This window comes from Psittacula echo (genome assembly GCF_963264785.1).
Source record: "Psittacula echo genome assembly, chromosome: 2".
Classification (NCBI taxonomy): domain Eukaryota; kingdom Metazoa; phylum Chordata; class Aves; order Psittaciformes; family Psittacidae; genus Psittacula; species Psittacula echo.
Window position 1 is genome coordinate 151680653 of NC_137737.1, and position 15677 is coordinate 151696329.

At 40.2% G+C, this 15677-nt stretch overlaps 1 protein-coding gene across 3 annotated transcripts in view; it reads right to left on the minus strand.

The window, feature by feature from the left end:
- Positions 1-15677, minus strand: part of CYRIB (CYFIP related Rac1 interactor B) — a 77535-nt gene that overhangs the window by 20182 nt on the left and 41676 nt on the right. For all 3 annotated transcript variants that reach the window (XM_080639641.1, XM_080639642.1, XM_080639640.1), the window contains exon 3: positions 9176-9212. The gene's annotated coding sequence lies outside the window, so the exon portion shown is untranslated. The remainder of the gene's footprint in view (positions 1-9175; positions 9213-15677) is intronic.

Consider the following 15677-nt stretch of genomic DNA (forward strand, 5'->3'; position numbering starts at 1 on the left):
AGATTCAGTTTTTATGAGTGATTGGAAATCTGGCATAAGCTGAACGGAGTATTTTTTTAAACTTGCATCAAGATGAATTCTAACAGCTACTCAAGGATCTCAAGTGTTGCTTAGTACCAGAAGACTTGTTGTGTTTTAAGAACTGTGAAAATGACCACTTTTCCAATTCCCGTAGAAGTCCACAACTTCAGCTGACTTAACACTTCAGAAAGCCAGATGCGGTTCCAGTTAACCAGCCCTCATATTGAATTAGCCTTGCTTAGTCAAGGACATCCTCCAGCATTAACTGCATCCTTCTTGAGCACATTGCCACAACAGTCAGTCCCAGTTCAAGAAAGGCAGAAGCCTGTGTCAAGACCAAACGCGAGCATACTACTGTTTTATATCCTGCAGCTGGGCTTTTGTGTGAGAGCCAAACAGCTGACTTTGAACACTGACTAGAGGTGACTTTCCTGGGTGCTAACACACCTTTTGAGCTACAACTGTTCCAGCGCAACTGGAACAAAATCCATACCAAAGGTGTAATTCTTATCAAGAAGAATACTGCAATCACCAACATCAGAATATTCATGTATCCAGCCTTAAGTACAGTTCAATCACAGAATCACAGGTTGGAAGGGACCTCGAGGATCCTTTGGTCCAACCTTTCTTGGGAAAGCATGATCTAGACTGGATGTCCACAACTTACAAGTGTCAATGTTGGGGAGTCCACCACTTCCCTGGGGAGACTACTCCAATGGCTGATTGCTCTCACTGTGAAATATTTTTCTGTTGTGTCCAGTCAGAATCTCTCAAGAAGTAACTTGTACCCATTAACCCATGTCTTTTCCTTTTTTATGAGGAGTCTGTCTTCTTTGCAACCACCCTTTAAATACTAGAACATGGGGGTATTCCTGAGCTTTCTTTCCTCAAGGCTGAACAGACCCAGCTCTCTCAGCCTTTCCTCACACACAGCTTCCCAGTCCTTTTATCATCTTTGTGGACCTTCTCTGGACCATCTCCATGTTTTTTATATAGCCGGGACCAAAACCGAACTCAGTATTCCAGGTATGGTTTGACAAACACTGAGTAAAGATTTAGGTCACTACTGTTTTGTTCTTCCACAGGTTCAGATTATCAACTTCCGTCCAATTTTATTTGGTATTCTCATTTTGAATACAGTACACTTCAAAACTTGGAAACTGGGGATTTTTTCCCACCAGGGTCTTACTGATTTTATAATGCAGCGTCCAAAGGTAACTTGTTAAGTAAACTGACAGCGTAAGACTCAGTAAAAGCACATTTTAGGCCACTGAAGTCTTCCCTTACCATGAATCCAACATCACAAAATCAGAGCAGAAAAACCCCACTAGTCTCTGTCCAAAAACTGACTGTCCCTGTGAAGCTGCCCAAAATCCCTCCTGGCATGCTCTGCACTCCAGTACAACACTCAAGCCACATGGAGCAGGTTATGGGAAATGAGAACGCGAGCCAAGAACGTGTTTTAAACTTGACCTACTTGCAGAGGAAGACATACGGAATGCCACATTTGATTACAATGATTTGGCCCATTACAGCCTTATGGGGTTGTATGATGTTGCGTGTAGTGTCATGATCAGACAAGCGGAAAGCAAAGGCATATTTTCAAAACAAGCCTTGCACGCATGCCCTTCGTGCTGAAAACATCCCTGACACATTTCTCCCTTCTTTTTTTTTCCCCTAAACTAATCCCAAGGGAGATGTAATAGAAATACATGATGTAACTAAATTCAGCTGAGCACTAAAATTTCCCCCTCTCACACCTGAAAGAAAAGCTGTACATTAACAAAGATTTTGCTTGCAGTTGGTGAGCAGCTGGAAAACTTCCTCTTGTTACAGGTAAAATGCTACAAAGATGTTAATGACATCTTTAAATTAGCTTTGTTTTACTGAAAGAATAGCACACCTGTAAACATTAAATCAATTGATAAAAAATGTGTTTGTGACCATTGAAGAATGCCTGCTTCAAGAAAACATGGTCTCACCTTTTGGGAAAGTATTAGCTATTCCCAAGCCTATGTTTAATGAAGCTTAAGACTGAACAGGAACATCCAGAGTATGAAAACTGTATGCCACAAAAACCTCATATCCATGCTCTGGAGTTTGGAGGAAGAAGTTAAGCACAGTAAGTTAACAGTATGTGGAGAGCACATACTGTTGTGTTTTTCCATATCTAATGGAAAAAGCAAACAGGGATCAACATAATTTTTCAACTGGTTACGTACATGTGGCAGAAACCTCTGATTCACAGATATTTTCCTAAAATAGTAAGTGAAAAGCACTTACAGCACTGAAAGCCTAACATTATAGTATAACACTACAGTGTTATAGCACTGTTATTCCCTAAAAACCTAGCTGAAATATACTGTTCTTCTAGAACAATAATCCTATCAGCCTGGCAGTTGTTTCAGGGCTTATTGAACATTTTCTGCCTATAGTATCTGGCCATGAACAGGGATGGGGGAGGGAGACTGAATAGGTGGCTGCCCACATCAGCTGAATCCCAGGCAGCCCTTAGCAACACATGCAATCAGCAAGCAGACAGCCTATTGGCTTGAGTGCTCTTTTCTCTCCCAATGAAGCAGCTAAGCTTTAAAAGCAGTAAATATATCTGCCCACAACCTTAAAAGCTAGGGAGTGCTGCAGAGATTGAAATAGGCTTGCAAACTACAGTGCAGGAATCACTCGTTTCATAAAGACATAATATTTTCCTTGGATCCCAACATGTTTTTCCTAGTCTAATGCACATTTATTTCTCTTGCTAGAGAAGCACAGATGCCCTTTGATACACACTAATTCCTACTACTGATAGTAGTGGCATTTAAAGTAATAAAGGTTTGTCATTAAACAAAATTCCAAAGTAATAAAACACTTTGTCTGGATAAGAAATAATTATTGAGATAGTAGCAAAAAAGTAGCAGTTTTCACTCACAGTATGAACAGAGACCATCACATGGAAATTATCAGCTTGAGACTTAGGAAGGAGAAGTTTGGTGCTTTTAACTTAAAACAAGTTAGATTTTGAATAAGCTGGTCTCTTTTTCAGGGCAGATCATAGCTATAGTAATATTATTAAATATTAGAAGGTATCAATTCAGATACTGACATCCAACTGTTGAATCAAACATATATGAAGTGCCACAGCAGTCACCAGTTGTGCAAAAAGCACACAATTTCATTCATTGCTGGACAAGTTGTTCTAACAAACGTAAGATTTCATCAGCTTCTAGATACACTTTTATGACATACCTCACAGTCTAAAGCTATGCAAAGATCTGAGCACTGCTTTCCATGCCTGACACCTAGTGGTTACTGTTCCACAAGCCACTAATTGCAAATAAACTGTAAAGAAAATATATGCAAGCAAAAAATCCCAACCAAACCTGCCAAAACACCAACACACCTCTGAATTCTTGGGCTTCAACCATCAGTATCTTATCTGCATAGTGGAAAAACAATGTGTACAGCCAGACAGAAAATGGCTTTGTATAGCAAAGTAAGTATTGAGGCTATAAAAGCTGTTTAAAGCTGCCTCTGATGTCAGCTCTTTTGGCTCAACTGACTTTGATACAATAAACTGTTTTAGCTGAAACTGAAGTTAACTTTTTTTTTTGAGCTCACACATCATCAATAAAGTCTCCATTCTGAACAAAACCGAATTCAAAACTTGTCCTATCAGGAAAGTGGAGGCCTGCCAGGGAAAACAGACTAGTGAAAAAAGGCTCACATTCCTCAAAACCAGAACTGTAAAGCATGGTCAGGTCAGTGTTTATTCAGTCCAGTTTTCCACTTAGAGGAAATCAAGGAAAGGCACTGAAGAATCCACAGTTCCTTTAGGAGATGCAGTCTGGAAGCTTTGTTAATTTGGGAATATTTTAGTGGCACAACTGATACTGAATAACTTATTTGACAGGGGCTACAACCAAATAAGTAAGCATGCCCACACATGTCTGGAATAAACCCTGGTTTGTCTGGAAGGGTTACTCTTATGTTTAAAACAGAACTTGTATTGTAAAAGGGAGAGACTATGCTCCAGAAATCTGCTCTGACTTACCCCTCAACAAGTAACTGCACATTTCTTCCAAGAGTAAATCTAGGGCTAAAAAATAATTAGATATGCTTCCCTCCTTCAAAATGATACAAGCTCAACAAACTTTCTAACTTAATTCTGCATAATGCTCTTTTTAATACAATTACAGTGCAATCATCAGGAAAAGAGGCATTTTGTTTTTAGTTCAGGGATATTTCCATTTCAATGTAATTTACACTTTATGCTCCTCCCGTTTGAAATCTGAAAAGCCTCTTGCAGTGCTGTAACTGCTCCAACAGAGGTCACTACTCTACAATCTGATCCTCCAGAGAAAGAGGACCTTGTAACAACCATGTTCAGACTATCTCAATGCCTTACAGCTCCGAGACACAGCAATTTTCCTCCAGCCCAAATACCACATTTAGTCCATGACACTGTGACATTATCAAGGAAACTGTGCCTGATTTTGAATTGTGTCTAAGCTGAGAATATTCTATTTTTAATCAGGTACATAAAGATCCAAAAAGCCATTTAACAAGAGATAAGGTAGATTTACAGATTGCTTTTATGATTTTTACAAACTTGCTGTACAGAAGATGGTATGCCTACTGGAACTGTGCTATGCTACCACATTACTAGGTTCACTATTTCAAGGATGATAGCCTGTAATTTAACAGCTGTCAAGCTCTTGTCTCCAAAAACCCAAACCCAGCAATAACAAGAATTTGTGTAAACCCTTCTTCTGCCAGATTTTCACCTTAGTGTAAAGAAAAAAAACCAACCACCAAACACCAAAGAACCTCAAGTTTTATCTAACTGCTAGGAAAAAAAAACAAACCATCATTTCAATCCCTAACTTTAGTCCAATTGATCTGCCACCGTTTAGTTGTTACCTCACTTGTGAAGAAGTGCTCCTCTTCAAGCTTACTTTTACTAGGAAATGCTTTGTTTCACAGTAGCTGAATTCCCATCTGTAGGAATCAGACTCTGTCCTGTGTTCAGCAGTAGCAGTCAGTTTTTCTCCTTTTTAGTAGCTGTTGCAGCACTGTGTTTTTGACTTTCAGCCTCGGAACAAAGCTGATAACAACTGATGTTTAGACTGACCAAAGACTTTGTGAGTCTCATGCTCTGCCAGGGAGGAGGAGGGGCCGGGAGGAAGCAGGGACAGGACGCCTGACCCAAACTAGCCAAAGAGGTATTCCATACCACAGCACGTCATGCCCGGGGATGTAACTGGGAGCTACCCGGAAGGGCACGTCCTTTTTTCGGTCGGGCTCTTTTCCGGCGAGCGGTATCATATTTTCTTCCCTTGTTATTTCTCTTATCATTGTTGTTATTGGTGGCAGCAGTAGTGATTTGTGTTATACCTTAGTTACTGGACTGTTCTTATCTCAACCCGTGGGAGTTACATTCTTTCGATTCTCCTCCCCATCCCTCTGGGGAGTGGGGGGGGGGAAGTAGACTGCGTGGTTCTAATTTACAGCCGGGGCTTAAACCACGACAGACTCCCATTCATGGGTTTCAGTATCCAAGCTAGAAGCAGTTGCAGTGAGGCTCTGACAAGCAGCCGTCGTAACACTGCCATCTAAGGTACTATGTCAAGGACTACAATCAGCTGTATCACTAATACCCAAATGAAATGTTTCCTTTCAGCTTGGCTCCAAACTGTCGTACCCCTCCAGCTCCTTGGCTTGCAAATCCTACACTAATATTATGATGAACTATCCAGTATCAAGTGGGTGGATATAAATATTCATTGCCATATTTTATCTCAAAGGATTTTGGGGAGATTGTCACAGTACTACACCACAAACCTTGTGTGTATGAACCTCACGCTGTCTGTCTGCAAATTCAGTCGAGTGACACACCAGCTCTGAACTACCAAGGAGGAAGGGAAGTCCTACAGCCTTCCAAATGCTGCAGCTGGAAGGGCAGATTTTCCATATTTCAGGATAGCTTTCTCATTATTTCGTGACGTTTCCTTTTTCTGAGACATCAGTCAAAGTATGTTTGCAGAACATAGGAGGCTAATGAAACACATCAAGTAACTGATGGTACAACACGAAACGACTAGCAAAATGATACTTCTTCCTATCCCATCTGTTTTCAGAAACAGTAACAAAAACAGACGGTCAATTACTCAGGGTGGAAGAATAAAATTGGTCTCTACATAGTGGTTAGCTGATTTAAAGTTTTACAAGAGATTTCTTGCAAGATCAAGGCTCCACAGCCATCTTTGTTATTTCCAGTTACTTCTTTGGATAGCCTTATGAGGCATAGTATCAACTACTTCTGAGTCTGGACAGTTTCTCTTGTTAGAATCAAGTGTAAATAAACCAAACAAAACAAAACCCAGGCTACATTGGTGCAGATTCCTCTAGCTGTGCTAAATCTGGTCATCTTTGATCTCATTTTCCAACCATCCCAACACACTTCAAGTTTTCTTTTAATCTTAAAATCAAACTAAAGATGTCCAGTAAGTGTCAAGTATCACAAGTCAATTTATTTTCAACCATGTATTGGAGATATGGATGAACGTTTGCTATTCTCCAGTGATACACAACCTGCAATCTGTTACAATCAGTTGCAAGTATGCAGAACATTATGCAGAGTTATATGCAAGTCCTTTATGTCTCACAAGGAGTTTGCAAGAGTGCTTGAGGAAAACCAGGGACATATGCGGAAAAGAAAGCCATTAAAGAATGCCAAACACATTTAATAATCACACCTGGCTCAGAATACCTGATCTGAAAATACTTACTAGAACAACTCCAGCTCTCCCTGTTTCCACTCCTCCCTAGGCATCTGCTTACCTTTGAAGGTTCAGGTTTTATTGGATATTAAGGTTTTTTCAAGTTTTAACCTTATTCAGAAAGCAACATGTAGTTCAGTTTGCCCCATCCTTTGAAGCTTAACCAAAGCTTTCAAAAGTATCCAGATCTTTACTGTTGTCAGCCTACTGGTGCTTTCTTACTAACAGTGTTGCTTGGGTAGGGCCTCAAACCCTTCAACATTGGTGATTCCCAGCTGGAGAAGGTGAAAGCATTAGCAGTTAGACATCAGAATTTCAGGGCTGCTGAAGTGGACCACACCACCTTAGACTGCAACCAATTTCCCTTCAAAACCCAAAATATTGTTGATTCACAGTTTCTTCAAAGAAAACATAAGTTTCTTGTCATGTGCAGTAGCTGTTCACTGGACAGCCTTCCTTCTTCTGCAAGCTGTGCCATTCCCAGCAATGTCCCTTGAGCTTTGCTAGCTTTCCTGATGACTCTCTCCTCAGCAGAAGCAGTGCTGTTCTAGTAGAATTGAGTGGAGGGTGTGAAAGGATGGGCAACACCAAGTACACAATGCAGAGGGAAGAAAGAGGGTGATTCCTGGAGACTGCACTTGGCTAGACAGACCCAAGGTCTGACTTCGTTCAGTGACTCTTATAGTGTATCCTTAGCAAGTGCACAGGATGCTGTAAATAGAAGTTTACACTAGTTCTAATTGCAACTTTGCCAACACACTTACCCATGACTTCAGAAGTAAAGGCTACCAAATGACAAAGGCACTACTGCTGACACTGCACGCTTTCCCATTAGTTTATTGCAGATTTGGAAAAATATTGCCGCATGCTTGCCCAGTTCCTAGACTTATTCCATAACCCCAGAGAGGCAAGACAGTAGAAGCTGGAAGAACTGTTGGTGCAGCACTGCCATAAGCTCTAAGAATGACAAAAATGGGATATAAATCTCATCAAACCCAGCAACTGTATGAAACAAATTATTTTAACACATCCATCATGCACCAAAATCAGGACAGTTACTTTAGTAACACATTTATAACGTCATATATTCTTAATTCTGAATGGAGTATTCAAGTAGTTTAGACAGCATTTGGGAATGTTTTCTACAGTTGTCAACAAAACTGATGACAAATCAATTTAATCAGCTCTGCAGAATTCTAAAAGCTTTTTGATGATTAATCTGAAATGGAAGAAAAACAAACCCTACCTCCCATTTAGTAGCATTACCTTCCCAATTTGACATAAGTTAGCTCTGCTGGCACAGCACAATAAACTTGAAATGTAACAGACACTCTGCGCAGTAACTCAGATGACAAGTAACAGGTTATGAAACTGACAGCTAAAACCATGTGCTACTTCTTCAGTCCTACAAGCCAGTTCAGAGTACTGGTTTCTGGCACAAGGCATCTAGTTCAGAAAAGAGGTAAAGTTGACAGAATCACAGACTTGTGTGGGCTGGAAGGGACTTTAAAGCTCATCCAGTTCCAAACCCCTGCCACAGGCAGGGACTCTTTTCATTAGTCCAGGTTGCTCCAAGCCCCATCCAGCCTGGCCTTGAACACTGCCAGAGATGAGGCAGCCACAGCTTCTCCAGGCAACCTGTGCCAGTGCCTCAGCATCCTCACAGGGAAGAATTTCTTCCCAATATATAATCTAAATCTCCCTTCTGTCAGTTCAAAGCCATTCCTACTTTTCCTGTCACTTCGTGGCCCTGTAGGAAGTTTCTCTCCAGCTTTTTGTAGGCCCCTTTAGGCACTGGAAGCTGCTGTAATGTCTCCCCAGAGCCTTCTCTTCTCCAGGCTGAACAAGCCCAGCTCCCTCAGCCTGTTTACATAGGAGAGGTGTTCAGTTAACACAGCAACTTTATTGAAGAGACAGAGGAAGAAAAATCACCAAAACATTATCTCTTCATGCAAATCTTCCAAGCAGTTTAGACACAATCTACCAGAAAAGTTCTTAAATGTGGCCAAGCTACTGTACTCCGTGCACACTAGAAATGCCTTTATTGAAACAATGGGGCTTCTTCACATCACTACAGTGAAGAGGCTTCCACAATCACCACCAGGCTGTGTGCTGAGGTGCTGTGCAGAGAACCAAACATTTTCAAGCATCTGGTTTAGCACCTGTAACCACAGAGAGGCATGAATGAGATTATAGATCAGGACTTCCCAGTGAACACTTCAAATTTCAAAAGCTGGAGAAGCAAAAGGAAGAAAATCAGTCCCTGAAGAGAAAACTGCTAATATTCAGCACAGTCCCATTTTCTTCCCTTTATAGGGTATTTTTTGCTGCTTATATACCAGGAGTTTTCAAGCAGGTTAAATTTCAGTTCTTACCTACAGCCAGTGCTGCACTCTGTTCTTGGCCTCCAGTCTGTTTTAAAAGAAAAAGAGATCATGAAAATTCAGTCTTTTACATCAAAAGTCTTCCATGTAATGAAGCTACATGACCTTGTCAAAAGCAAGCACACATCTGTTCCAGGCATTACACTATTTTTCTGGGTCTAATTCATAAACATCATTCTGGATCTATGTGCCACTGTGACTTTTGAAAATCTTAAGAAAACTAAAATGCAGAGCTGCATCTTATCTCTAGGCATATAAATAATAAAGAACAATTATTTGGCAACAAACATGTTTCTAGGGAAAAAGGCTGCTGGTTTTAGATAATCCATAAGAACACATACTCCATAATGAATTTAATTACTAAAGAGTCAAAGCTGCAATAAAATACCGGTGGCAACTTGTTCCACTTGCATTTTACTTTGCTTTGAGTAAGACATGATTCTTTACTCAACCCCACAAATCAGCTCTCGAATGCTGACCTCTAGACAAGACATTTTCAAGTCACCACTGAAAACCATTTGCTGAAAGAAAATACATGTTCTCGGACCATCTCAGCCTGCTATTCACATTATCAACCACCATCATAAGGCTGCTGAAATAATTATGTTAATAGTACAGTTGGAAGCAGAAGATACAGACTATTAGAGCGTCTCAGGAAGTTTCATAGGAAATAATACTGTGACATTAGCTAGGAAAGGCTCTGAAGATCTACAGCACTATAGGCGAGAAGCAGTGGAGACCCTAGTGAGAACGACTCCCCAGAGCACCGAACATAAGCAAGATGACAACTGTCAGACACTTTTACAACTGTAGAGATCTGTTCCTCCATACCTTCCAGCGTCCACATCTCTTCCAATGAGGCTTATCTGTTGACTAGGATTTAAGTTTGAGTAGCATCTACTCTTTCCTTTGCCAGTTGGCTCCAGCTTCCTTTTACTCTCTCAGCACTAAGCACCGAGTACTACAGTAAACAAGATGGTTAGCAGCACCAACTTCATCATGAGAGCTGCGGCAACTCCCTAAAACTCACCCACTCTCACTAAGCATGTATCAAAAATGAGGGTTTTTTCCCTCCTCAAGACTGCAGACCACTCAATTCATGCTTTGAGACAAAGCAACAAAAACCAAACACTGACTGGGAACCGATGACCCCCTGCAGGCCAGGAATGAACGTAACTGATAGTGTGAATAGAGAAACTGAAATCAAAGTTAAACCCACCATTACCTCTTAAAGCTGATTTCCTGAAAAAAGTGAAAGAAAAATCAAGTAGGAAAAACACTGAAGAACACTAAAAAATTCTACTTAAAAATATATATTTAATTTTGGGGAGTTGTCAAGAGCTTTGGCTAAGATGACTTCGGATGGGAATCCAACTTAATTCATTAAATGATAAACAAAAAGAAGTCCAAAGTCATTGGAATAACCAGACTGCAGTAATAAATATGAAAGTAATAGAGGAAAAAAACCCAGTATAGCTGCAAGGCTTGGGACTTCTAAAATATGTTTCCTAACAGTATTATTAGTTCATTAGTAGACAGAAATGTCTCAGCTTCCAACTGATATATTTGAGAAAAAATATCCTAGAGTTGTTCACGTCTTTCCAGACAGAATCCTGCACTTAGTCACAAGCACTTACCACCTGCAAGGAAAGTGTGCTAGTGCTCAGGTAGCTTGTCCTGAAGGCTTCAATGATCAGTGAAAGTTAATAATTAACAAAGTCTTCCAGGACTCTTGTGATAAAGGTATGAGGAGAAAAGAGGCCCAGAAGATCCATGAGGCAAAAGGGAAGCAACCAGGAGAGCTGAGAATTACAGGTCAACTAGACTATGGAACCATAGAATAGTCTGGGCTGGAAAAGACCCCCAAAGCTCATCTAGTCCAATCCCCCTGCAATGAGCGGAGACACCTTCAACTAGATCAGGTTGCCCAGAACCACATACAGCTTGGTCTTAATTATCTCCAGGGATGGTGCATCCACCACCTCTTTGGGCAACCTGTGCCAGTATTATACCACCCTCATTGTAAAGAATTTTTATTCTTTACATCCAGCCTGAATTCCCCCTCCTACTGCATCAGGCTCTGCTAAAAAGCCTTTCCCCATCTTTTTTTATAGGCTCCTTTTAAGAACTGAAAGGCCACAATAAGGTTTCCCTGGAGCCTTCTCTTCTCCTGGCTGAACATCCCCAACTCTCTCAGTCTTTCCTCACAGGAGATCATCAATACCAAGCAAAGCGATGTTAGTACATGAATCCATTAACTGTATTCCTATCTTTTCAGTACTGATGAGCATGCCTTCAGGCAAAGCAGATCAGACTGATGCTATCAACTTGGTTTATACTGGGCAAGCTGATAGATATTTGATTTTTACACAGTGTGACTTGACATCACACGGTATTTTAAACGCAGAGGTTAGCACTACACAATCTAATAAAACACTATCTAAATGTATTAGGAATTGACTGGCAGGTCTCCAGCAGTCAGCAGCAAATAACCAGTGAGCATCCATTAGAAATGGCCACACATGAAATCAACGGGGTGATGGATTCTTTACATGATTTTTGCACTTTGGGTGCACCTTCATTCAGACACAGAAGTATCTAAATGAACAATCACCTACTGTCAAGTTCAGAGCATGCTACCTGGGTCCTCCAGTTAATATAGTGGACCTGCAAGCATCTGAGCTTCCTTCTGACTGACTCTCCAGGTTTGGGTCTCCAGACTGATACAGACAGAAGACCAATAGGCACAAGATGAGGCACATATACTATGTAATTTAATACATACCGAAAATTAAATAACAGAACCAAGCAGTTTTTCAATTGCTTCTGATTCTGAGGCAGCCAAGTATTTAATGTTATATCACAGAGAGAAGCAGCTCCAGGCACAAAAATTACCTTTTACTTAACAGGTTAACAGCTCACTGATTTAGTTTAGTCATCTTTTATACCATTTTGTGGAGTCAAACAGCAAAAAGATTAATGCATCCCATCCTAGGAACCTTTACTACACACACAGCTTCCTCCCTTGACTTGCAGCCTAACTTCACTACAGCAAAAAAATGGCCAAAGCATATGTTAACATTTCAGGCCAACTACAACAGGAATTGAAAGAGTTGTCACAACGGTTGGAGAACAAATGTGGAAAAATGTCTACAGCCATTAGAGTGGGGCAGTGAATCATCTACACTGCAGCTATTCATTTCAGAACACGAAACCAACCACCACTCAGTCTGTCTGAGGAAAAGCCTGTAGTTGACACAAGTCAAACGGTACCCAAACAGAAAAGATGTGCCAAGTAAACTTGGCATCATTGTGGATAATGAAACTTGAGAAAAATTAGTAACTGGTTAACCACTAAGCCTTGTGTTTGGGCATCCACCTCCTATTGAATCAATGCTGCTTAACTCAGCAGTACAGATTTCAGAAGAGAAAAGCAAGCCATTAACTTCCAGTATGAAACCACTGTCTTCTGCCCGACCCTGACTGAACTAATTGAGAAGCCTCTATACGTAATCACAGACTCATCAGAAATCATCAGTCAAGATTTGCTACAAGACTGGTGATCTTGCAGGCTTTCCAACACTCACCTTCTTCTGCCTATTTAGAACTGAAAACATGGAGTAGTAAGAAAGAAAGAGTTGACAACAAACTTGCAATGAGAATCTCAGTTACTTTCTGTGTACTCAACTGGCACCTCAGCTTGTCAGGGAACTTCAGAAAGAATTACTTCATAAAGCTTACAACACTTACTAAAGAAAGCTTGCACAGGATTCATGTACTCCACATGAAGTATTAGGTACCAAGGCTTTAGTAGTCATCTTCTAAACACAATCCACTCTGCTGCTTTCACAGAGCCAATGTTCCAACTGTTTGTTAGAAGGCCAAGCTTCCAATAGGATTCCCCCTTGGTAAGCATCACTAGCTTGAACTCTGTGTGAGGCAGAGGTGGACTACAGCACAGACGTTCTCAGTCCATGAACCTTAACTGCACTTTGCCTATCGCTGAACAGTTCAAGCACTGCTCTGGCATTCTTTAGTCACTCCTGCTCTTGCTTCAGTTACAGGCTTCAAATTAAGTTTGAGAAAACCACTCCAAAACCTGGTTGCTCTTAGAAGCACAAATTAAAACCTAAAAACCAAGCCCAGTCCAAACCGGAACCCCAAGTCAAATACATCCCATATTTTGTGGTTAATAAAAAAAAGGACACTAAGAAATATTCAGTAATAAAACTTGATTTTTACTTTAGTAACAATAACAGATGGTTAAGCTATAAAACAATAAATCATAGTTAAGATCATGTTTCAAAGGAAGTTTCAGGGCACCTGAACCCAGGGTTCAATGCTAAATGAATGCCAACTCCAACGTTAACATCACTGATTCTAAAGAAGATTTAGAAAAGAAGAGAAGGTTATATCTATATCCTAATAAAAAAATTCTGTATCTGTATGGCCATCAAACATTAGATTAAGTCTATGCAAAGGCAGTCTATCACTACTGCAAAGTGACATCAGGTCTGTATAAGAAAGCAAATCTAACGGTTGCCTGCTATAAAACCACCTTTTTGACTTCTGGCTGTAGAAAGCTTCAGCTCTAATCTTTCTTCTCTACTCATTTCCACTTACCCTTCTGAAGTTGAATTGCATCTTAGAAGTCCATGTGTATATTAAGCCTTCCTAATTTCTATATGATTTCTCAGTTCTGTCAGTGTCTTGTACTACTTGCTACACTCAAACCTGTGGTTTAGGTTTATACTTGCATGACAGAAATGGTAATGTTACATGAAACGTTTCTTGGCAGTTTTCAACCTGTATTAGACACCTGCCAACAGTACATGTTATGCTTTCAGTCCTTTATTCACAGATCAAAATGCATTCATGCCAACAGAACTCACATTCTGCATAACTACAGTGGCAAACAGCTCTTCAAACGTAAAGTGGCACTCTTAGTTCCCTGTGCTAAGTTACGAGTGCAACTAATTACTCTGCATGCTCCAAGTAAGGTCCACAAAGCACTGATCCAGTTTCTCTAAAGCTTAGTCTGAAGATTTGGCTTCAAGAGGAATGTAGCAAAGAGCCATCAGGTTTGTTTTGAAGACAGTATTTCAAGGTTTAAATGCTGCACTAGAGATTAACAAGAGGGGGACAAGGTTATATCTATATTCTAATAAAAAAAGGAAAAACCATGGATAACTGAAAAGCTTTTGTGGTATAAGAGGATATGCACACATAAAGAAGACTAACATTCAGCATAATTTTTATTTCATCCACCTACAGGTATGTTTTCCACAACAAACCATTACTTTGGCTTAGTGAAGATGGTAAAATGCACTCTCATAACCTTCACTTTTGCACCTTGTGACAGCTTTACATAGAAAGAAAAGCTGCCAGCTGAACACCAAGCACAAGGGATTTTTTGGCCAAATCAGAAAGTTAATTTAAATATTTCCAAATAAACTTTTTCACCTCTCAAAACAAGTGGAGGTCATAAATGTTGGGTTATCCAGGAGACAAATACGGACTTTCAGGAAAACAAAAATGAGACTTGTTGGGTTGTTTAATTTGGGGTTGTTTAGGGCTTTTTTTGTTTGTGGTGGTTGGGTGGGGGTAGAAATGTGATATTTTAGTCCAAGCTACAAAACTTCCTGTTCTACTGCAAGGAGAAAAAATTAAAGCCTGCAAGAATCACTGAAGTGAGTCCTGTGCCTGACAGTGAATGATTCGAACTGAACTTGCTATTTCTGGTAGCACATTATCGCCTGTATTTCTTTTGAACCTTCATAAATCTAAATCCTGAAGTGATTTAGTACTGGATATATGACATGAGCAGAATTCTGAAGAACTCTCTAGCATCCAGGTTTTCACTCCTCAAATAAGTACTGAAGTATTTCTAACCTAGAAAGAGATATTAGATACCTTTACAACATTATACAGTATTGCTGTTTTCATCTATTCCATGTTTAACTTCCCTGTGACTACTCAGCATTGCTATTTTTCTGCAGTTGATGCTTCCTTTGATGTCATGCTGTTAACACCCAGCTGTGAAGCGATCCTAAATACCAAGCAAATGAATCAACAGCTTTTTTATCTAAGCTATACAAATGATATAATTTCTTTGGAATATAACAGAGCTTAAGACAGTTCTGACTCAATAGCAGCGTAAGAGAAATGAAGCCATCCCCTTTCCCAGGAAGTTTGCAGCAACACTCACCCACCACTTGCATAATAAAAACAGCAAGATAAGGAAAGGTTGTAAAGGCTTTTCCATTTAACATTATTACAAATGTATGATCAGTTCCAAGCAACCCAAAGACTCACAGCCCTATTCAGTAATGCTTAAACACAGGAGCCCTTATTTCTTACAATGTAGATTTCTACACTCACGGTAACCCACCTTCCTCCAGACTATACTAGGACACATGAACAGAGAGGAACTTCTATCATGGAAGGAAACCAAACAGAGAAATGGGTAGCACCTAAAACATTTTTATTGGGT